General features: G+C 46.6%; 1 long non-coding RNA gene across 1 annotated transcript; it reads right to left on the bottom strand.

The window, feature by feature from the left end:
* Positions 1–6,197: 6,197 nt before the first annotated feature.
* On the bottom strand, positions 6,198–7,178 carry LOC144108487 (uncharacterized). Its single transcript, XR_013309486.1, has 2 exons — positions 6,487–7,178; positions 6,198–6,395 (listed from the first exon to the last, which is right to left on the bottom strand). It is a non-coding gene; the product is annotated as an uncharacterized LOC144108487 (long non-coding RNA).
* Positions 7,179–25,152: the final 17,974 nt, after the last annotated feature.

Genomic DNA, 25,152 nt, shown 5'->3' with positions numbered 1-25,152 from the left:
AGATTTTGCGAATATATCCCAATTGTAATGTTTAGTAGCTTCTTCTGAATTTAAAAGTAATGCTACTACTTTGAACTTTAAACTTTGGGGGTTCGAATAATAGCTGATAAATCACAGGGGGACAAAAATTGAATAACGGTAACAGAAACTTTGGCTATATTCAAGAAACATTACAAATGTCTTCCTTCGACGACTCTTCTTCCCGCACTGCCCCGTCCACCCGTTTTCTTCAGCAACTCGTTGCAAGGAGATCAGATCAACTTGAAGCGGGAGCTAACAAATTCTGCGTGAACCTAACGTGCGGAAGCTGATAGCGTGGCCAATGCCTCCCATGCCTACTACGGATGGAATCAATACAAAGTCGAAGAAAAAGTATACCGCAGCACACATGATTGGAAGTGAAAGACGAATTTTGTTGATGTTGTTAGCCTATCAAAAGATGGCACATACCTACACTGGGCGATCAGCCAAGAATCCGGTGGCTATTCACCTGTACTCAGTTAAAAAAAAGAAAGCCGCGCGGGAACGCAATACTGGTGGATGTGCTGAATTTCAGGAACAAACGTATCGTGCAACAAGTAACAAAAATATTCGTTAATCAGATTTTACATTGCATAATGAACCATGACTGCACCAAAGCAATGAGATATAAGTGAAGCATTTCGTTGCTTTCGTGACAGAAATGAGTTATGAGGTTTGTTGAATAAAAAAAAGTGATTTTTGATGGCAGCCAGCATGAGCCATTTAAAGTTATAGCTCAACATTAGTCACATCTGATATAGATGACACGCATGCTTTGAAAACAAGATAATGTTTTTCTTTTTTTTATGAGAAATGCACAGGCAGTTTCAAGGCTTGCTTCACAATTTCATTTCTGGCGTATACACAAAGGCATGCCTATAAATTTTTCGTGTGTTACACCAGAACCAACACTACTTAAGTTGGTAAATCATGTTCATTACCTGGGTGTCATTAATAGCAAACATATACTAATGCTGCTAATCCTATAGAAGAACAAACCGCGGTTTTATGAAGACGTTAAGTAATACGTGATAGTGTTGTGTCCATCAGGTAATGAACTGTGCGGCAGTTTCAGTTTCTCTTCTCTTATTTTCAGTTTCGGTTGTCTTACTTTCAGTTTCGCTTCTTCAGAGTTTCAGTCACATGCATGTCTCTTGACACCACGTATACGTGACGCAAGAAAGTAGAGGGGGGGGGGGTTCGGCGGAAACTTGGCGTCATCATGACATCGCTCGCTCCGGTGTGTCGTTCGATCTTGCATCTACAATACAACAACGTGTCGACGAGGTAAACAGTTACTATGAGTTGCACGGATCTTACGCCCCCTCGTACATTCCTGGAAACACCGGGCCAGTCACCAGTACCATGGAACCAGTGGAAGGCACTGTTTCTACCTACTTAGAGGCGTCTGGCCTGAGTTTGCTGCAACCCGGCGCAAAGCCATGCCTTTGCAGTCGCGCGGCGTCGAAGGTCAGCGTCGTTCTGCAATTAACGCCTCCTGCCACGAGCGCAAAATGAAGGAGCAGGGACCTAAATTAATGGCGATTTCCACTGGTCGTGCTGGAGCAGCTTTTCTTGCTCCGCGACGACGAATTCGAGTTCAACTGGTCGACCTGGACCGACCGCGCGAATTCCGCTGGTCGATTGGAGCAACTCCGTTCCAACGGAGCTCACAAGGTTGATACGCCGACCAGTGGCGGATCTGCTCCGAGGCGGTTTGGGGCGCTCTTTTGCGATTCGAGCGCCTCACTTCAGATCCACCAGTGGAATTCGCCATAAGTGAAGTTACGAAAGGCGAAGATACGTTTCAAACCGCGCTCAGCACTTGCAACCGTCTGTCCTCAGCCACGACGGAACGCTACCGCGGTTCAAGATATGTTTACAGAACCCTGGCGAGCCTGTCAGCTGCAGGTTTACATTGCTCAGTTACGCGAACCTGCGTAGAACTGCGACTTCGACAATTCCGTGAACACTGTTGTTCGTGATCAGCTCGTTTCTGGCGTTGCGTCGGACAACTTCATAGGATGAAATTGTTGCTCGAAGGTGCAGGGCGAACCGGGAAAAGGCGATTAATCGCTTGTACGAAGAGGCACTTTTTTTTAAAATTCAGTGGCCACTTTGGCGATTTAAAGTGCGCGAGGCGAAAGCCTTTCTGCGCCCACTGTGGCTGCTTCTTTTAATTTTTATTTAATTATTTTTAATTTTTCGCTTCTGAAACTGCATTGTCACATAAGTTAATTTTTCCTTTTTATTTTTGTTTCTTTAAAATTGTTATTTATTTTTATTTTTAACGTTTCGTTTTGAGCTATTAATTTACTTCACAAATTAATGTGTAATTACAAACTAATGCGCAATTTCTAATCACCAATTACTTCTTAATTGCTAAGACTATATGGGTTATATCAATTATTATACCATTGATGACGTTATAGTGTGACAGATTTCGCGGACGGATGGATAACGAGAGCCATTAAAGGCTTTCGCTTTAAATGTTTGCATGAAGTCGCCTATAGGCAGCTATTGGCTCTAGATTGCAGTTATTCGTTTCGGGCCCCTGATTATACACCTATATTCGCTGTTCATTTTCTAGGGGTTCAGTTGGCCCTATAGATAAGGTCTCTTGCATCGTTACTGATGTCATTATACTTGCTGACAGCCTTTCTGTCCTGACTCACTCGAAGGCTCGAAGGACGGTCTTCTGGGCCATTCTCTAAGATTTTTCATTCCACTACATGTTAAAGAAATGCGCTTTTACTGGATACCTGGACACTGCGGCATTGATGCTAACAAAACGGCCGATTTTTTCAACAAAATCTGCGCTTTGTGGGCCTGTGGTACCATTTACTCTAACCACTGTGCATCGACAACAGCTTGCTTCCAATGGTTCCTGCATCTGCATTTTTTCAGTCATGAGCCTCTTCGTGCTGCAGTGGATTTTCAACATTCCCTTGGAGTGTGCGCTTAAGTAGTTCATGGCAATTCGAGGTGTCTATGAAGTGGGATTCCAAATGTCACCACTTTATAGACAATGATTCCAAATATGAAGTGGGATTCCAAACGGTCCCACTTGTTTTCAAGTGGTGCCACCTCAAAACAAGTGGTTTTAACAAGTGGTCCCAATTGTGGTCTCACTATGCAGGTGTTGTTGAGCCTCTGCGCAGGCTCTTGTGACACTACGTTGCTTTCGCTTGGGACTCTGAGGCAGTTCAAAGCTTTCATGAAGTGAATCAACTACTTTCAACTTGTGACGTAATGCACTTGTTTGATCCGGCTCTACCAGTGGTCATGATCACAGATGCTTAATTCAGAGCATGTACTTTCTTTTAACTTCAGATACTACAAAACGTTTGCAAAAACTGCTGGGTCAATAGCCGAAGCTAGTATAGGCCCAATGTACACATTTGTTATTACAGCAACAGAAGATGCCAACATGAAACTTGGTTATAAATGATCAGTGAACAAAGTATTAGCAAGCAACACTCAACAGCACAGGGCCTAAGACTGACCCCTGGAGGCACTCCAGCACACACAGGCTGTCGAGATGATTTTAAGTGTTTTATGTGGAAAAATTGTTTTCTGTTAGTAATGTAGCTTGTAAAAAATCAAGAGTGGAATCCCTAAAACCATAGTGCTCTAGCTTGTGAATTAAAATGTTATGATTAACAGTATCAAATGCTTTCTTTAAGCCTAGGAACAAGGCTGCAGATATTTCATTAGCTTGTGAATTAAAATGTTATGATTAACAGTATCAAATGCTTTCTTTAAGTCTAGGAACAAGGCTGCAGACATTTCATAATTATGCAAAGATGAACATAACTCTTGAGACAATGCCATTACTGCTGTAGATGTAGACCTGTTATTTCTGAAGCCTTATTGACAGTGAGATATGATTCTAGTTCTCTCCAAGTAGTCATTTAGTTGCTTTCCGACAAGTTTTTCGAACACAGTGTTAATGATACTCAAAACTGAGATTGGACGGTAACTGCCTGAATCATTACTATCCTTGTTTGTGAACTGGTATAGCTGCAGCGATCCTCAAAATATTTGCATAAATACCTTCGTAAACTGCATGATCCATTATTATTGATAGGAGTGGAGCAAGTTGGTGGATGTTCTCTTTAATGCTCTCAAAGTAATCCCGTCATGTCTGGTTGCCTTGTTTGCAACGAGTTTTCTTGATTGCTGTGATGTCACAATCGGCAACAGCTTGCGGTAAGAAGGTGTCATGAACACAAGGGTCATTAACAGAGCATGGTAGATTAGGGATATGAGCTACAAACTCAGGGCCAATGTTTGTGAAGGAATTATCAAACCTATCAACTGTGTTTTCATCAATGTGTTCAGGAACTACGCGCTGTTTTAACTGTCTACCGATTACGCTATTTCCCACATCCCACATTTTTCAGGAGTTTCCTTCTGGTTTCTGTATTAGCATACAGTTGTATTCTATCTTTCTCATCTGTATTAATGCCACTCCATAATTTCTGGAGGATCTGAACTTGTTTGAATAACAAATGTTTTCTTTTTGACGTTTCCACTTACGATACCATTGATCCTTCTCTTGTATAGCCTCAAGTATGTTCTGATTCATCCACAGGCACAAAGAATTGTTCGTACCTACGGGTAGTGCATAATGTGCATTTCGATATGACAGACTCAAGAGCCTCAGCAAAATTTTCGAATTCAGTGTGAGCATTTGTATGATATATGTTGTTGAAATCTAAATTGTATATTTTCTCCTGCAAGAGTTGATAATTAATTCACGCAATTGGTGCAGAACTCATTCCAGCTGTTTTTTAGCAGAAAGGTAATGGAGGCCTGCGTACTGCTGCATATTTGCATCTCAACTCTCCCACGCTAAACACTCTGTGTATGGGCATATGAATATTGGCATGGGCGTGTGTATGGGCATATGAATATCAGCATTACTTTTTATGGGGGAGGAAGTTCGAATTGAAGCAGGTCATCAAGCACAGTTTACCCTATACTCATCACATGGAACCAGTCGTTGATCGACACGTAATATAAGATTGTCTGCATGACTAGATTATTCACTGATGATGCTTTGATTTACCTCAGTGTGATTGCTCATATGGACTGCTAATATTAAAGGTCACATCTCGATGAAACAATTTCTTGCTCCTTAATGTCTCTAATGCTGAATTCATCATTCACAGAGTACCCGAATATCCTCCAGATAGTTTCCAGATAACACCTATTAGCGTGCTTATCACAAGATATAAATATCTTGGTGTTCATCTTAAGTCATACCTGTCATGGAATCAAAAGAATAACTGTGTGTTCTGCTAACACCTTCCTGGGCTTTATTGAACATCTAGAATAAGCTCCTGTAAATGAAAAATGACTTGCATACATTACACTAATCCTAGCCCAAACCTAGGACATGCATCACACATTTTGTATCGTGAACAATGTAACCTAATTAGTGACATTGTTACAAATTATTTAGCGGCCGTAGGCAAATGTCAAGTGATGACCCGTCTATACTAATGTTTGATGCATCATTTCAAAGAAGATGTAAGCAAAAATTTTGTGTCTATACCACTTTAAGCTCAACTGTATACGCATATCAGGAGATGATAATCCAAGCTATTGTTACCAATGTAGTCTATTGTAATGTAAACAGTAAATATTTGTGCAGTGCTAATGCAATAATTATTTAATAAAAAAAGGCTCTGATGACTTGGATGCATTCTTAAAGAGTTTGCCATGCAGCTGTTCTAATGACTGTCACTATGAATGCAGGCTAATCTATCTTACCTATTAACTCAGTGAAATGCTGTGTGGCCCTTTCTGCAGATTCTACAGTACTGCAACAGTATAGCATTTTGAGCAGTGTTATGAACAGTGTTATTGTGGTCCCTTAGTCTATTTTGTGCACTCACTTAACCATATCTCAATTCACACATCTATTCAGTTGTCACACCTCAGTTTATCTACTTTAATTTATGTGGGTGCTTAAGAAAATATGTAAACAATCTACAATGTATAGATTGTTTTTATTGGAAAAATAATTTACGATTGCTTGTGGTGACAATGCATCTTTAAAAAGTGTTGCAGCTTTGTTTATTTCTGCACTGCACGCCAGACAATGCTGGTAATGAATTCAAATCTCTGGATGCATGTACCTGCAAAGAGATTGGACGACAACGCAGTTGCAGGAACAAAATAAATATAGGTTTATTTCTGTGCTATGACAGGCAGATTGCAATATACTAGAATCTGAAGGAAAGGTAAGGCATAGTATAAGTTGCGATCTTCCAAGTATTTCAATAACTGATGCTAATGACATCTTCAGTACAATCATGAAAGGCCATCAATGTTGTCTTCACGTCTCTTTGGTTGTTTGTCACCTGAAAGACAATCACAACAGCGCAAATTAGAACAGTCGTCGCTTTTAGCTCTGCACACACTGAACTCTTATTTGACAGCGCATAATAGTACCATGTGCCACTTAGCAGAGTTGTTCAGAAAATGTCTGCATCAAGTTGCACCCTAACAGCAACTTTGTGAATTGCCAGCAATGTGTAGCCATGGACCTGAGGAAAAAGGAAGCATGTACAGGTGGGGAATGTGTCAAGGCAGTGAAACCCCTGTTGGTCCGCGGGTGCACGCACCACTCTTACCGAGCACTCTGTACTTATAAGACACACCATGCCAGAAGGTTCCCTCATTTAATCAAACTTATTGTGCCTTTTGCAAGCTGCACACTTCAGGTGCTTGGTAAGAGCCTCCCTATCCGCCACCTGGGAGACGCGCTCTCTAGCAGTCAGGTTCTGCCGAGAGAAAAAAATGGTCTGGCTAAGCCAGATGCAGAGAAACCATTGTGCTGTAGGTTTCGCTTCAGTTGTTTAAGTGTGCAACACACTGAGCTGAAAGGAAAATATACTTACCTGCAGCATATATGGCCAGTATGGAGGTGCCTCTCGCGCTCTAACGCACACACCATCCTACTGGTACCACAAAGCTGCTGCTGAAAGGAAAATATACTTACCTGCAGCATATATGGCCAGTATGGAGGTGCCTCTCGCGCTCTAACGCACACACCATCCATCTGGTTCGAGACAGCTGCACACCTCATAGGTGAGGTCTATAAGTACACAGATGAACTTGTAGACGGGTTGTAAACCAGAAGAGAGTGCCATAGAGTCGATATCATCTTTCATATGTAGTTGTGTCCTGGAGATGTTATTATAACAGTTGCCTCAGCATTGCTCTTAAGGATTTGTTTTTTTATGTTCTCCTTCTGAAGCTCAGTTGGCTTTGAAAAACTTGTACCTGAGCTGGACAGCCTCTGCTTCTTAGTGGAATGAAACCTGACTTGGTGTTCGATTTTCTTGTTTGCAGGCTCCCTTAATGTGTGGGGCATTTCTTGCTTCTTAGTGCCTTCATAAATCTTCAGTACAGGGTCCAAAAGCTTGCTGGCCTTGTTGTGCACTTCTTGAGGAATTTCTTGCTCTGCGACATACTCTTTGAGCAATTCCATCTTGGCCAAGACCAAGTCAGATTTTGTCATGCTTGTAGAGGCTTCTGCTGTTTGAACACTTTCCAAAATGTGGAAAGCCTCGCTTTTCTTTGAATTGGATGACACTGCTTCAGTAGCTTTCAGGATCTTGTGATCTCTTCCTTCAGGTGCGCCAGCGATGACCACACAGTGAATGTGTTTGCAGATCGTCAAGCTCATTCGGTGCTCCTCACAATCACATGAATAGCTATGCACACACACCATGCACTCGCTGCACTTCAGAGGGCAGCAGGCACTACCTTTCTCTTTTGAAATCCTGTATGTGAGGCCTCTTGTGGACTGGGATTGCACAGTCCATGTTCCATCTTCATTCCTCTTGGCAGGCGTAGTAATTGCCACAGCAGATCTGTGGTTCTTCTCGATCCGGCTCATCTTGCTCGTTCTCTTTGCTTTCACAATGTGTTGTACCCTCTTCATCAAAGACTCGTATGTCATGTCCATCAGTGCAGTGATGAGCCTGTCAAAACGATGATTCTTCTTACCTTCCAGGAAACTATGCTTTAAAGTCCTGTGCATCCTTTCAAGATACATGTTTGTGTTGATGCCAAGTCCAGTTCGAAAACTGTATGCCCACATCTCCAGGCGGCGAGCATAATTTCCTCTGAAGTACTGAATAAACTCCTGAAGCCTGGGATCTTTGTTGGCAAGAAATGACTCGAGAAGCTCAGCCACTTCGTCCTTTTTTGGGCACTCTAGCAGTGTACGAACAGCATGGTAAACATCTACTGCGAGTTCTTTTCCTTTTATCTTCTCAGAAATCCTTCGCTTCCAGTTTTTGTCCACATGCCATGTGCAGAGTAGTCGATGTTGAGGTGGGCCCATGACTGTTGACCAGGCCTTGAAGTATTCGGATGCATCATCTGTCATGAAAGTTCTAGCTGACAGGGCTCCTGTGGAGGACTTCAGGGATTCAAAGAATGCTGATAGGGTTTTCTCATTAATCGTGCTGCAGATGAAGTAAGCCATAGGCAATCCTGCTCCATATTCATCCAGCACCAGAACAGTCACCAGTTCAAATTGGTACCCCGTTGTTCCATGTGTGGAATCAACACAGACTGTTCCTGTACCTAGAACTTTCAGCAGCTCTTCCTGTGGCTCCGTCATTAAGGCAAGAGCAAAGTCTTTTGTACTAAAGGTATTCGTTGGGTCAACAACTGCCTGCTCTTTGTACAAGCGAACAACAGGTTGCCCCTTGTTCCTCATGCTTTGCACCCATATGCTTACACTCACAGCATCATTATCATGACATCTTTCAGGAACTGTGAGGTTATATTGCCGCTTGATGTTGTGCAAGTCCATGCGATTTGTCAAATGCAGAGGAGTTAGCTTGCTTGTCAACGATTCCCTTATTTTCTTCAATATTGTCCTCATGGGCACTCCTTTCGAAAGGTCATCCGCAATGCTTGCCCTTTCCTGGTCAGTCATACTCAGGTGTTCAACATCTGCATCATGCCCATAATGCGTCCTTTGGTACGATACCTTGACAGTACCCTCGTCTCTAGTAACGATCAGAAAAGAAAGGCATGTCCTGCCGCTCCTGCAGCTTCCCTGACTTTTCATCGCACGAGTCTTGTTGCCTCGACCTGGTCGTGCCACTCCTGACCTGTTGCAAGCGTAGTAGGTCCTCGTACATCCGTTGGTGAGCCTTTTTTCACCTGTGGATATTACGAACTTGCACACCTGGGTCGCTTCCTCCTGTCCTTTCCAATCATGGAACTCTGTAAAATGCATAAAAAATACTTTAGAAAATATTGTGTAGAAAGGTGTTAAAACTGAAGGCACTGTCAATGTCAGTGACGAATGAACAATGCTTGAAAAATATTCGAAAAACATGGAGGATTATGTGCACCATAATTTCATGTATACACTGTACATACCAAAAAGCGGAACTTTGTACCTTGCAGAAAATACAGCATTCAAATGCCCAATTCAACAATATCACGAAAGTTTGCGATACTTGCGCTATATGCTTCTGTTGCCATCACCTGGCTTAATATCTGCACGCGTGTTTGCTATGTGGCCCTAGTTACTATCTCGTAATACCCACTTTAACGCTGAAGCATGCAATTGCGTGGTGGAATCCTGGAATGCGATCCCCTCGTGTTATCGTTATTGTCTTGTGGAGGTGTGCGCCCGATGAATAAAGTAATATCAAAGGTATTGAAGGCAATGATATCAGTGCGTTTTTAAGGGAGTATGGTAGGGTAACCCTCCACCAAAAATCAAATTTGGAATTTTGGCACAGAAAAATCGACTACACTATGCGGAACAGTCCTGCGGAAGCGCGGCCTCGAGCGCCCGCTCAAAGCGGTTTAAATGAAGGCTACAAGGGTAGACGTGCGGGCTAGTTGGTGCTGCATACTTGTTTTAAACAGCGCAAAAGACACGGACACAGGAGGGACATACAAGACACACACAGCGCGGTTCAGATGTCGCGCCGAAATGTGCCACGCGCCCTGGCGTGTAAAAGTGGCAAGTGGAGTTCGGAGGCCGGTTTGTTTATCGTTGTTTTTCGCGGTTTTCTTCATTATGGCGTGTTTTTTTTTGCTTGTGTGTGTGTATGTATGGCAAGTAAACGGTGCATACTAAAAGATAATGTATTGTTGGAAATATTTACTTTTATAGCAGATATGCAGCTAGTGGTGCTCTTGTAGCGTGTTTCGTCTTTGTTATTGTTTGCATAGGTCGTGATCGCTTATGCACCTTTTTCGAACCTCAAACGTAGTACTTGCCCAGAAGATGGCACGATCAAAAATGGCAGATGGCAAATGGGGCAAAAAGAGAACATTAAAAAAATAATCGCTTCACTAGCAAGAAGGACAGTGGTAAACCGGCACGATAAAGCGCAAGCTTCACGAAACCTGGTGAGAGGATCGGTGGTGATTCCATCGATGTAGACGGCTCAAATACAACTGGCTACGTCTCATCGACTTTTCTCTTCCCTGCAGCTTCATGCAAGATGTTGCTGTGAACAACATATCTAATACACGTGCAGCAGGGGATTCCTCCTTTCTGTTTTGTTCATACGCTTCGATCAGTGATTTGATGCTCCCCTGCTCCACGTGTTTTATAAATACTGTCGAAAATCGTACTCGAATATAACAACTTCGAATTCATCAATCAACACTATTCACAAATTAACGGCACAGCCATGGGTACAAGGATGGCCCACACCTACGTCAACATCTTCATGCATAGTAATAAGTCTAAATTTTTGAAAGATTGTCCCATTAAGCCCACCCTATACAAACGCTACTTGGATGACATCTTTTTAATTTGGACTGACACACCTCGTCCACCCCAACATATCTTTCACTTACACGTGCGCCCACACCACAATTAACTTCCTAGATGTTGAGATTTTGGTAAACGAAAGCTCACTCACCACCAGTGTATATAGAAAACCGACGGACCGTCAACAATACGTACACTTCCAAAGCTGCCATCCTCGTCACTCTAAAACAAGCATCCCATACTCTCAGGCACATCGATCTAAAGGAATATGTTCCCAAGATGAAGACTTCGTATAGAATTCCAAACGCATGCAAGAAGTCCTCATTAAGCAGCGATACCCGTCGCCATTGCCGACGATGCCATTCAAAGGACATCTAAACCCAACCGAGAGCAAATACTGGAGTGACGTCGATACAGCGAGCAAACAGACCATCAGGCAAATCTCGTACTTCCCTTCACCAGTAACCCAGCCGCCTAACGTACGTAAACAAAATCTTCAAAAAAACATTTCAACATTCTCAAACAAAGCGAGCTAGCGCCTCGGCAAAATTTTCACTGCTCTCCCTCATGCAGTCTACAGACGACCGAAAAACATTCGAAACATTCTAATACACTCAGTCACATAAAGAGCCGGTTTTGGGGTGTCGACCTTGTGGAAAAAGTAGATTCCAGGTCTGCAAACACATTACAAACATCAAGCTGTGAAATAAGCACAGCTTCAGGATTCAAATGGAAAATTAATGACAACTCTGATTGGGATTTCTGCAACGTAATATACCTCCTAGGATGCAGTGTGTGCAGTACGCAGTACATTGGGCAGACCGTTAACTTTATACGAATTCGCTTTAATAACCACCGCGCGCATATTTTATCCCTACCTCCCCTTGTTAAAACACATATATTAATGAGAAAAACGACCCATTTGATGCAATTAAGTTAACAGTCCTACAGGGTGGGTTCCACAACAAAGAGATCTCGAGCAACGCGAGTCGTACTTTATTTACAAATTTAATAACAATTCCTCACGGCATTAATGAAAGTCCGGGTGTATTGACCTCCATCGCCCCTTGCAGAGCCAGTGCTGACCTTAGGAGTGCTGGCGCGACAAACCTCGGTCGTTTGTCGCCAGCGGCATCTTTTTCAAGCTTCGCTGCCCGCTTACACAAAGCTCTGAATTCATCCCCCACCCCTGTCTTGCCAGTTCGACGCACCACCTTGCCGAGCGGGGTGCAATTGAAGAACCAAGAACCCTTGATGGACACAAAAGAAAAATACTAGAAAAAGGAGAAAGAAATAAAGAGAAAAAGAAAAACGCTTTGTCCCCTGCCGCCCAGCGAGCTTGCGCGGGAGGCCAGCCCGGGGGAAAAAAGGAATAACGAGGGGAGGGAGGGCATCCGGGCCCTCAAAGCAACAATAACAGACTTTGGCGGAGTCCCGGAGCAGATAAGAATCATAGATGCATGTACTGCCCGTGCCGCCGGCCAAAACGAGGAAACAAAGAAACAATAAATTCAGACAGGGCAGGAGACGTTCCAGGAGCGTCTTCGGTACGAATAGTGAAGGCGGAATCAGCGGCGCAGTTAGCTTAACTACACACACGTGCACTGTGCATGAAATACACACACAAAAGAAAAAGAAAAAAGGCGGCAAAACATACGAGTTCGCGAAAGTGTCCTGTGGGGGGGTAAAGGTGAATGGCAGGAGCATTTAATCAAGGGTTCTTGGTTCTTCAATTGCACCCCGCTCGACAAGGTGGTACGTCGAACTGGGAAGACAGGGGTGGGGGATGAATTAAGAGCTTTGTGTAAGCGGACGGGCAGCGAAGCTTGAAAAAGATGCCGCTGGCGACAAACGACCGAGGTTTGACGCGCCGGCACTCCTAAGGTCAGCACTGGCTCTGAAAGGGGCGATGGAGGTCAATAAACCCGGACTTTCATTAATGCCGTGAGGAATTGTTACAAATTTGTAAATAAAGTACGACTCCCGTTGCTCTCTTTGTTGTGGAACCCACCCTGTAGGACTGTGAACTTAATTGCATCAAATGGGTCGTTTTTCTCATTAATATATGTGTTCTGACAAGGGGATGATGGGTAGGAATAAGATATTTACTTATGCAAGAGTGACTAGCTATGCGCAAAAATTTCCGTGTTTCAATTTTCAAAACTGCGAACTTTGACCGCAGCGTCCCGGACAAATAATTCCAACTCCCGACCGCGTTTTTAAATTCATTCTAAACGGGGTACGTGTTTACTGGTACCTGCAGTGGTCGGCTGCGCAACTATATATATAAGCTATCGCGTGCAGCTGTCATATTATAAAAGAAAATCCGCACAAAACAAAAATTACGCAGCAACGGGCTGTGGCGAATGATTGCGCGCAATATTTTTTCGCGGGTTAGTGAAACGAACAGTTTTGTTTCAAATCACGAGAGTTGTATCAAAAGCCTTTATATGTCGTCATTAATTACGATAGGTACGACGACACAGTGAATAGGAGTTTATATAGACTGTCGTCCTTCAAAGACCCAATGCTTTTCTCCTCCAAAACGTCGTGTAGAACAAAACCGGACCGCCAAATTTTGACACGGTTGTACGAAATTTCTGCACTAACGAAAGCTATGAGTGTAGTCTCCTGCATGTAGAGAATGTAGAATACAAGGAAAAATTATAATATGTATGCTCTAGGTCAGGTTCATAGTCCTACAGCACTCGATTGTAAATGCAGGCACTCGACGGAGCGCTGATAGACGGGCGTGGTCACCCGTAGGCGCATTTGCGTGGCTTTGCATGGATAGTACGTGTTTAGCCTCTCAGGTCTGCAAAAGCTGTATCGGGTCCGCCAGGCAGTGGCGATTATAATAAATGCACAACGAAGCGCGCCGTTCGAGCGCACTAAAATAATACACCAGCAGTTCAAGGATATCATATATAATAAAAATAAAATGCGGGATTTAGCTCGCTGCAAAAAGCTGTAAATTCGCCCGCTGCGCACATATATAGATGCATTCGCACAGACTTGCTAAGAACGTTAAAGCAAAACAAACAAAAAAAAGCAAAAGAGGCAGCGCAGGAAAATTCATGCACGTCGCGTTGCAAACATGTCTCCTTACCTTTGTCGTTCCCAAAGGACAGTTGCAGATTTTCGGCTGGGAATTTGTGCGCCACGTTGTAGTGATGAACCAAATTTTCGAGTGTTGATAGCAGGCTGCTGCACTGGTCGCAGTGGAGAAAGGCTCCTTTCGTCTCCAACTTGTGCACCATCCTCATATGCTGCAGCATGTTTTTCCGCTGAGTGAAGACTTTGTCGCAGACGCCGCAACGTCGATCATGATCACCGTGCTCAGGTTGACGTTCACTCTGGTTTGGAAACACTGACGCCATTCTGGACAGAAACGCGCATGCAGTGTGTGAAAGCGCGGCGCATCAGGTGCGCTTTTTGAACCCGCGCGCGCTGTCAAAAACGTGGGGAATTCCGAGAAAAACCTAGGGAAAATATGTCTCTTCCCAACCGGACACGACGTCATTCAAAGTCACGTGACCATGACGTCACGTAACGTTTTAGGCGTGACGTCACATTTTGTTTGACCAATCAGCGTTTCCAGCCCACCTGCCCGGAAACGCTTGTCACCGTTCCGCCTCAAACCAGTCCGTCCCCACACTCCTTCGTTCTCCGCGTCCCCTCCTTTCGTCGGCTCCGATTACCACTGATGCTCCTTACGTGCTCGTCGACGTCGCCCTGCTTGACCGGCACGTAAAGGCCTTGGTTGACACTGGAGCGGCTGTCAATGTACTGCACAAATCGCTTGTTGCTAACGCGCCCCACCTGCTTCTGCCAGCCGCCAAAACCCGGCTCTTAGCTTTTAACGACACCCCTGTGGAGCAAGTCGGACGTGTCGTCGTCAACCTGACAGCACTCGGAAATACCATCTCCACCGAGTTTGTTGTCGCAGACAGCCCTATTTGGCCAGTGGTCCTCGGGTGCGGGTGGTGCCAGCAAGCCGGAGTCGTCCTTAATTTTACTAGAACCAAACCACGGGCGAGCCGAACTCTCTGTGGGCCGGGCTGGCTTAGCCGGGTGTCCAGCCTCGGTGTCGCCCTGTGGCAGTCCCTGGTGTCGGCGACCAAGCGTGCCTCAGCATCTCTGCGTGACCTCGCGACGAAGTGGCCGTGTCGAGTCAAGCCGTTCGACGTCACTACCGTGACTGTGGCGTCCGCCGTGACCCTGCCACCGGGTGCGGCAACGTGGGTGTATGCCAAGCTTGACAGTCCGGTCACAGCAGACGTGCTGTTCGAACCCATCCGGTGTTCAGCTCCAGCCCGTCAGATGACCTCCCCTCGAAGCCTTCTGCCTGTGCTCAAAGGAGAGGCCCACGTATTTATACTCAACATCAGCAGCGTACCTCTCGCGCTGACTCCCGGCACGCAATTGGGTACAGCCTCAGTTTTGGACCCCAGGTCACCAGTGGCGTCTCTGCAACCTGAAGCCCCGCCTCGCCACCCTCCAGCGCCGGCGATCCTATCATGGGAAGAATTTAACTTTGGACCCAGCCTGACCTGCGCGGAGCTCGCCTCTCTGAAGACCTTGCTGCTCGAGCATCGCAGTTGCCTTGCTCTCAGCGCCGGTGAACTCGGGTGCACTTCCTGGGCTCAACACCGGATCAACACCGAAAACCGCGGGCCCGTTCATCACCAACCTCGCCGTGTAGCGCCAGCCGAACGGAGAGTCATCCAGCAGCACGTGTGCGACATGCTTGACCAGGGAATCATTGCCCCTTCTTGTAGCCCTTGGTCCTCCCCTGTCGTCCTTGTGCGCAAGAAGGATGGAACACTCCGCTTCTGCGTTGACTATCGGAAGCTAAATGCTATTACTAATTGCGACGTGTACCCGCTGCCTCGCCTCGACGATGCGCTTGACCGCCTGAAGGGGGCCCGTTATTTTTCCACGCTAGATCTGCTCTCGGGCTACTGGCAGGTGCCTGTTCACCCCGATGATGCGGAAAAGACGGCTTTCGTGACTCCCGACGGCCTTTACCAGTTCAACCGTATGCCCTTCGGTCTCTCGAACGCTCCAGCCACCTTCCAGCGTCTCATGGACCGAGTCTTAGGCCATTTGAAGTGGACTATGGCGTTGGTCTACCTGGATGACGTAATTGTCTACGCGGCTACATTTGAAGAACACCAGAGACGCCTCAAACTCGTCCTCGAAGCCCTTACCTCTGCTGGGCTTCGCTTAAAACCAAAAAAATGTTTCTTCGGTTTCGCGGAGGTGACGTACTTGGGTCACGTTGTGAGCCGGCATGGCATCCGTCCCGACCCTGAAAAGCTAAAAGCGCTTACAGCTTACGAAGCTCCCACCACCGCCAAGGAGCTCAAAAGTTTCCTTGGATTTGCTTCGTATTTCCGTCGTTTCATTCCGGACTTTGCCAAGCGCAGCGCTCCATTGACCGCCCTGCTGAAGAATAATGCACCGTGGAGTTGGACGCAGGCCCAACAGCTCGCGTTTCTTGACGTCAAGCACGCCCTCCTCGAGCCTCCTACATTGGCCCATTACGACGAATCGGCCCCCATCGTCCTCCACACGGATGCCAGCCAAGATGGGCTCGGCGCTGTCCTCCTGCAAGAAGACGAGTCTGGTGACCACAAAGTCCTAGCTTATGCCAGCCGCCAGCTTTCCGACGTTGAACGCCGCCGCCACTCTTCAGAACTCGAGTGCCTCGCCGTTGTCTGGGCCGTCGAGAAGTTCCGTCCCTACCTGTACGGCCGTCACTTCACCATAGTCACGGACAATAGCGCTCTCACTTGGCTGCAGTCCGCCAAACATTTGAATGCCAAGATTGCACGCTGGTCCCTGCAACTTCAAGAGTACAATTTCACAATAGTGCATCGGCGCGGCTCTGCCCATCAAGATGCCGATTTCCTTTCTCGCCACCCTTGTTCCGTGACGGCTTTGACGGACCTGAGGACTGCACAAACGCAAGATCCCGCCATTGCTGCCATAATCCACTCCCTTGGCACCGCCGCCGGCGCAGGCCTCCGCCAACTACGCCGGGTCTATCGAATGAAGGACGACCTCTTGTGTCATGTGAAGCGGCTCCGTGGTCGACCACCCGTCTGGTTGCCAGTTGTGCCGGCAACACTGCGGTCGCAAATCTTGCGCGGCTTACACGACGCTCCCACGGCTGGTCACCTTGGTCGCGGCAAGACCTACGCACGAGTGTCGGAGCGGTTTTGGTGGCCTAATATGTCCAGAGATGTCAAGGAACACGTGGCGTCCTGCCAGACATGCCAGTACAGAAAACCGTCCACAGGTGTAACCAAGCCACCCCCGCAGGCTTTTTCGCCACCAAGTTCACCTTTCGAGCTGGTTGGACTGGATCATTTGGGCCCGTTTCCGAAGACGCGTGCCGGCAACCGGTATGTTCTGGTTGCGATCGACTACTTCTCCAAGTGGGTCGAAGCACTGCCCGTTCCAGACACGTCGTCCGCTCATGCCGTCGCGTTTGTGGAACAGCATCTCGTTCTTCGGCACGGTGTTCCCCGGCGCCTCATCACGGACCGTGGGAGCTGCTTTATGTCCCATGAATTCGAGCGAGCCCTCCGCTCCTTCGGCATTGCGCATTCCACTACATCCGTCAATCATCCGCAGTGCAATGGCCTCGTGGAGCGTGTTAAACGTACCCTCACGGATATACTCGCATCCTACGTCGCTCCGTCCCACACAAACTGGGATCGTTTTGTTTCTGCTGCAGCTTTTGCAGTCAACACTGCAGCGCAAGAAACAACGCATGTGACGCCGTTCTCAGTCGTCTATGGCAGAACGCCCTCCATCCCTCTCGACGCGCAGTTGGGCCTTCCCCATCCTACTGCGTCACCAACTGAATCTGCTCAACGACTTCATTCCGCCCGCCTCGACGCCCAGCGCAACCTCCTCACGGCTCACGCGCGTGTGCAAGCGGCCAACGCGGCAGCACCACCACATCCCCCCTTCCGGCCCGGTGACTTGGTCCTCGTTCGCCGCACCATCCGTGCGACTGGCCGTGCCGCAAAGCTCTTGCCCCGATACCGCGGCCCTTACCGTGTCGTTGCCCGACTTTGCATGAAGATCGCTTCATTTCTACGACGCCAAACGGACAGAAACGAACACGATCCTCGTTCTGGTTGACGAAATACCGGCAGTACACTACCCGCAATATGATAGAGGAATACCCGCAGGCAACAGGCCCAAATCAAATACTGTCTACTCCTGTTACTTCTTAGGGTGTAGCGGACATCTGGAAAGAAGTTACTTATCAACGAAGAAACCACTCTACGAAAGAGGCGCTGACATCGATCCACAGGGCCCCACGCAAATACTATAATACACCATCATTCTTCGTCGTAAGGAACCGTGCCAAATCCTAGATGAGCACTTTACACGGATAGAGACTCATTACGCGCCATATTGCGGCTCCTGTCCGTCTCTTTGAGGAAGATGCGATACCAGAGATTTTGTTCAGCAACTTAAGACAGAGCAACCAGCTCGCTGTTAACGCGGTGAAAACCGAGGTGCGAAATATACCTCTCGCTATGGAGTCGCTGCCAATCAATAGAAAGGACGTTCCGTTTCAAACATACAAAACCGCTGGTCATAATCAAATCAAAGGAATCATTATAAATGCTGGTGATTCGCATTCTTGAGCCACTTCAACTCATCATGGTGCGCGGGTAGTGTTCTGGACGTGTGGAAATGAAGTCGTCTGGTTTCAGTCCTTAAACCTAGAAAATCGCCGCTTGGCCTTGCATCGTACCGCCCAATCGCATTTGCTAGTTGCGTGGGCAAACTCATGGAAAGGATAGTACTAACGCGAATTGAGTGGTATTTGGAGCGCTATCAAATGTACCCAGATGTAATGTCCGGGTTTCGGCGGGGACGTTCTTCTATTGATAGCGCGCGATTGACCTGGCTTCATCAGTTCAACATCAGAAGCATCTGAAGCGCTTGACCGCGGGGCGTTGTTTCTGGATGTTAAAGGGGCGTATGATAACGTCACTCATCAAGCTATTTTGGACTCTCTGGAAGCTACAGAACTTGGTGGTCGCATGTTCTGCTGGATACGCAGTTATCTATCCAACCGATCACTATTTATGCAGACTGAGGACGGACCAACATCTTCACATTACACTTCCTGAGGGGTCCCACAGTGTGGAGTACTCAGCCCAACGCTTTTCAATCTTGCGCTTGTCGGCCTTGTCGATGTATTACCACAGTCGGCGAGAGTCTCAGTCTATGCAGACGATATTTTTATCTTGGCATCAGGAGTTACGCGACCACAAGTTCGAGCAAGACTTCAAAAGGCGGCAAGCATTCTTGCGGCCTACCTCCACTTGCAAGGCCTGAAGATTTCTACTGAAAAATGTTCCGTTGTTGCCTTTACACGCAGGAGCATGTCCCATTACCCCGTACGCATAAATGGGTCAACAATACTCTATGAAAGAAGCCTTGGCTTCCTCGGAGTAATCAACGATCGTAATCTAACATGGAGCCCACATGTCTCGTACATGAAAAGGCGACTGACATCGATCGTTCACGTTCTCTCCTTTCTCGGAGGGAAGTCGTGGGGAGCATCAGTGCAGTGGATGCTCCAGCTGTACACCGCATTATTCATGGGATTCCTTCGGTGCAGTATCCCTGCACTAGGAAACTTGAGGAAAACGAACATACGGTGTCTGCAAATTCTGTTCAGGCTCAAGCTCTGCAGACGTGCCTAGGACTGCCAAAATGCGCGTCTACAGCCGCAACAGTACTCATCGCTCAGGAGAATCCAGTGACTGCCTGTGTCACAATCGAAGCCTTGAGAGCGCATATTCGTCACCTCTCTCGGATTCCTTCGCACCATCTTGCCAGTCTTCCTGCTAACCGGCCGAGTACATCGTTTGCGAAAATTATTGATGCCCATCGCGACTTCCTACCAACCCAATTTACGCCAGCCTCTAGACCGTCTTCTTCATTATGGAGTCTGCACCAACCTCGTGAGTTTCTTTCCATACCGGGCATCAGAAAGAAGCTTGATTTATCGACGGCAGCACTAAATCAGACCAGTCTAGAATATTTGCATGAGAAACACGGAGACCGACTGCACGTATACACCGATGGCTCAGTGACCCCTTCCAGTTCCTCGGGCTCCGTAGTCATCCCCGTAAGGAGCATAGTTAAGAAAGTGAAAACATCACACCGGACTTCATCGACTGGTGCAGAACTTACCGCTATTCGTGTCGCTATTGAGAATATCAGTGAAGAAACACCCCAGCAACGGTCTGTTTTCACTGATTCAAAGGCAGACCTCCAAGCGTTAAAATCTGCTCTTCGTCATGGGTCCCATGAACATCTTGTCGCCGAAATCCGGGAGCTACACCACACATCCATCAACAAAGGGCACGATATTGATTACCAATGGCTTCCAGGGCACCGCGGCATCGCAGGCAACCGCCGCGCGGAGGAGGCCGCGCGAACTGCTCACCATGAGGGTGATTGTGTGTCCATACCCATCTCGATAGCCGACGCAGCGGGGAGGCCTAGACCACTGTCGCGGGACATCACGCTTGCCGCATGGAATTCAGGCCAATTCTCGCATTCGCGTTTAAAAACCTTAGACCCAGATCTGAAGCTTCGGCTTCCATCCGGCCTACCACGACGTGAAGCAACTTTGTTGTGTCGCCTGTGGCTCGGTGTAGCTTTCACCAAGCACTACTCCTTCTTAATAGGTATGGCTGAGAGCCCTGCATGTGCCATCTGCGGGTGTGATAAGAAAATAGCTCACATTCTTTGTGAATGCCCTGCCTACAGCATCTCGACCTGCGCCCACTGACGGAAACTAAGATTCTCGGCCACTGGCTGCGGCGGTTGTCGGCGATGAAGGCCTCCAAGGCACTGCTCCGCTTTTTGAAGACTTGTGGCCTGCACGAGAGGCTGTGACTTTACTGAACGCTGTGACTTTACACGGTGACTTTAATTTCCTGCAACTGTCTTTTCTCCTTCATCTTTATCTCCCCTCACCCCTTTCCCCGTGTAGGGTAGCAAACCGGCTATTCGTCTGGTTAACCTTCCCGCCTTTCCTCCTCCTCCTTTGAAAAGGGTGCGAACCGAGGATATCACTGCACACTGTTTTAAGGAAAGTGAACGAATAAGTTTCAAAATCTCGTGTCCTTGATAGAGAGGAAACAGAAAATCTGCAAGAACTCTGTCCCTGTGCCTAGTCTCAAAATGTCTAACCCACGCCTTCGGTTCAGAATGCAAACTGTCAAAAATGCCCAATGGTGATCTGTTACTACTGCTAAAAGACATCCTGCAATACTTCAAAATTTTTAGTCAACTGCCCATTGGGGACAGCATTGTGTCTATGATTGCGCAACGATCTTTGAACACTGTCCGTGGTGTGATTTCTAAAACAAATTTCATTGACCTCACTGAGGAAGAGATGGAAGAAGGGCTAAAGGATCAAAATGTCATAATTTTACGCCGTATAAAGATCAGGACAGATGAAAAAAATCTCTTCGAAACATCTGGTTCGGACACTCAACTCCAGCACACTCCCAGAGTCCACAGAAGCAGGCTGCTTGAAAATAAATGTCCGTCGTTACATCCGAAATCTACGAAGGTTTTCAATTCTGGAAGATGTGGACGTGGGTTACAGAGCTACCGCGGTCACAAAACTTGCGCTAAGTGCACCTCAAATGACCTTGCTTCCGATTACTGTGAAGGAGCAGCATCTAACTGAGAAAACTGCGAAGGAGATCACCCTGCATATTCAAGGTCATATCCCTCATGGAAGAATGAGAAAGAGGTAATTACAATAAAGACAAAACTAAATACATTTTCAAGGAAGCGAGACGACTGTACGACGCGAAGAATACTTTCACCTTCTCCGTGAAAATAAACTTTGCTGATGTTGTGCGCAGGGGCGGTGCACCAGACAGCTCTCCGGCATCTGCCAAGGCCACGTTCACCTAGTCTATGACAGGGTCATCTACGCCCCAGGCAGTGGCAGTGAAGGCTTCTCTGCCATCTTCGAAGCAGGGAGTGCCGGCCGATGGGTCGGCCTCCCACAGTACTTCCCCCCACTAGGGGAGACCTTGAACTCGGACATCCATGGCTTCATGGTCGCCCAGCTCCTCTGGTGAAGTGATAGATGTAACTCCCAGTCCGCCTACTTCGAAGCGGCGGAACAGCTCTATCGTGCTAAGAAAAAGACAGAGCCCTGATAACTGGACCAGAAAAGAAAATTCCTTCCATTTCACTCCCACTCAAAAATGAAAATTTCACTTTTGTGGATTGTTGAAGAATTACAGTGACATAACACATAATCTGGGGTCAACTTTGTCTTTAGCTTTATGTCTTCAGGAGACCAATCTTGGTCCGCAACATGTAGATACTTTAAAGCATTGTAAAACTTTTCGACACAATCGCGAGCAGGCAGGCAAACACTCTCGGGAGGCGTCGCAGTTGTCATTTAAAGCGCCGTCTCTGCTCACGAAATCAAACTTAACACAAAACTTGAAGCGGTTGCGGTTAGCGTCGTCAGCTCCAAAACCATAACATTTTGCCCTGTATATCTTCTCCCACAGTTCACATTAACAATCCAAGATTTAGAAGGCCTGACCGATGAACTGTTGGAGCCATATCTTGTAGGCGGCGATTTTAACGCTCACTCCCCGTTTTGGGGTAGCGAACACTGTGACTCTAGGGGCGAAACAATCGAAGATTTTATCCTCACATGTAATGTCTGTCGTTTAAATGCAGGAAAATCCACATATTGCTGCCCAAGCTCAGCAAAAATGATTTTCGTTGCTCTAGCTTTCACATCTTCTATTTTTTAAAATTTGAAATGGTATGTTTTGAATAACACCCTGGAAAGCGATCACTTACTTAATGTAATCAGGCTCTCACCGTCTACTACACTCATCCCCACATGACCAAAACACTCAAAAATCCACCTCGCCGACTGGTCAGATTTTACAAGTTCCACTCTGGAAAAAGAATTTTGTGAAGTTCTCAGCGTGAAATAAATTAATGAAAGGTTCACTCCATGCTTAATATCGGCCGCAACACTCACTATACCGCATACAACAAGACTCGTACAGAAGAAACACAAAGCATGGAGGACACAAGAATGCACATTGGCAAAAAAAGCAAAACAAAGCATGGGGCCTGCTCTTCTGGTACCCCACTGCAGAGACTTCTTACTTACCTTCAAGAGGGCCAAGGCCAGAGCACGGTTTGTGCGTAGGAATGCAGAGGACAACTCCTGCAGAAACATGTGTCCTCAACAAACAGTGCAATACCGTCAAAGAAAATGTTCGAAAAAGTAAATTCACTGGCGGCCATACCCCTTTCAAACTTCCGCTGTTGGCAACAGCCGGTACACAAACATCATTACAAGAGCAGGACAAATATTGGGCTAGCTTTTTCCTGCAGTTTCAAGCTCATCCAAATACACGAACACGTTTCAGATACACGAAACAATAGGTGAAAAAGAAAAACTTCCATTTGGAGGAGGCATGCGTGAGGACTACAAACAGCCCATCACACTGCAGGAATTAAACAGCGTAATATCTTCTTGTAAAAGAAACTGTGACAGGCCCAGACATTGTGCACTACATTATGCTTGCCCATCTCTCGGCGGCTGCCATCGAGGCATTGTTGAAATTCTTTAACAATATATGGACAAGTTGGCAAATACCTGAGGAGTGGAAAAAAACTGCTGGTAGTAGCATTTTTGAAACCTGGAAAACCACCAACAAGTCTTAGCAATTACAGCGCGGTAGCCCTCACTAGCTGCATTGCTAAATATTTCGAAAGAGTAATAAACATTAGACTGACCTTCGTACTTGAACCTCGGAAACTGTTAGATAGATGTAGATTTAAAAAGCATGTTCGACCACTGATCACCTTGTCGGGCTAGAAAACACTATCCGGGAGGAGTTCGTCAACATGGAGCACTGTATCAGGATTTTCTTCAACCTGGAGAAGGCCTATGATACCACGTGAAGCCCGGCATCCTCCGTGACCTAGCACAGCTAGGTATCCGCGGCAGAATGCTGAACTGCCTGAATGACTTCCTGGCAAACCGCGTATTCCGAGTCCACCTAGGAACAACTCGGCCCATGACTTTCACCCAAGTGAATGGCGTACCCCAGGGGTGTATTCTAAGCACGACACTCTCTTTTGTAAGAATGAATTCCTAAGCTAAAGTAATACCCAAGTCTGTGGTTCATGTAGATGACCTACAGATAGCATGCACTTCCTCTAGTATGTCGACATGTGAGAGACAAATACAAATCACTCTAAATAATCTTGCTGTTTGGGCAGAGAGAAATGGATTCAAGTTTTCTCCTCAAAAAAAGAGTAGCTGCTCTCATTGCGAAGAGGCCTACAGGTCGATCTCAATCTATACTCGAACAAAAGCACACTACCAATTAAACAAGAACAAAAAATTGTAGGCGTCACATTTGGCAAGAAACTCAACTTTATACTACACATTAACAACCTTAAAACGAAAGAATCCCAAGCCCTCAATGTAATAAAGGTGCTCGCGCGAAAACGGTGGGGATCCGATAGAGCATGCCTATTACAAATCTATCGCTCTCTGGTGCGCTCCAAGCTGGACTACTGGTGATAGTATATGGCTCAGCGAGAGCATCCTACTTTAAATGATTGAACCATGTTCGTAATCTTGGTCTGCGCCTATCAAGTGGAGCATATTGAACATCCCTGGTAAACAGTCTTTACGTTGCACCTAATGAGCCCGCAATGCAGGATAGAATAGTCGCACTGACATGCACATACGTCCTAAAAACCCGTTCTCTTCCTAAACATTTCTAGCATCCCATTGTCCCCAAGCGCCCATCTAAAAGACTATAAAAACACATTTTATCAGGCCACTAATACTGCGCTTTGAAGATAAATGCGAAAAGCCAGTAGTACTAGTTGTTGGTAATCAAACCCATTTCGAAGCCTCGCAAGCCACCACATACCTTATCCAACCTCTTTCCTATCTCTTTAATCTCTTGCATCTGCAAAGTAAGCCGCCGCGGTGGCTGAATGGTTATGGCGCTCGGCTGCCGGCCCGAAAGATGCGGGTTCGATCCCGGCCGCGGCGGTCGAATTTCGATGGAGGCGAAGTTCTAGATGCCCGTGTGCTGTGCGATGTCAGTGCACGTAAAAGAACCCCAGGTGGTCGAAATTTCCGGAGCCCTTCACTATGGCGTCCCTCATAGCCTGAGTCGCTTTGGGACGTACGTTAAACCCCCATAAACTATAAACCAACATCTACAAAGTAATGGAGAGCATGGTCATCACACGATTAATGAGCACCT

The sequence above is a fragment of the Amblyomma americanum genome, chromosome 1 (genome assembly GCF_052857255.1).
Source record: "Amblyomma americanum isolate KBUSLIRL-KWMA chromosome 1, ASM5285725v1, whole genome shotgun sequence".
In the NCBI taxonomy this organism is placed as follows: Eukaryota; Metazoa; Arthropoda; class Arachnida; order Ixodida; family Ixodidae; genus Amblyomma; species Amblyomma americanum.
The sequence above is the reverse complement of the archived record's forward strand: the minus strand, read 5'-3'. Positions and strand labels throughout refer to the sequence as shown.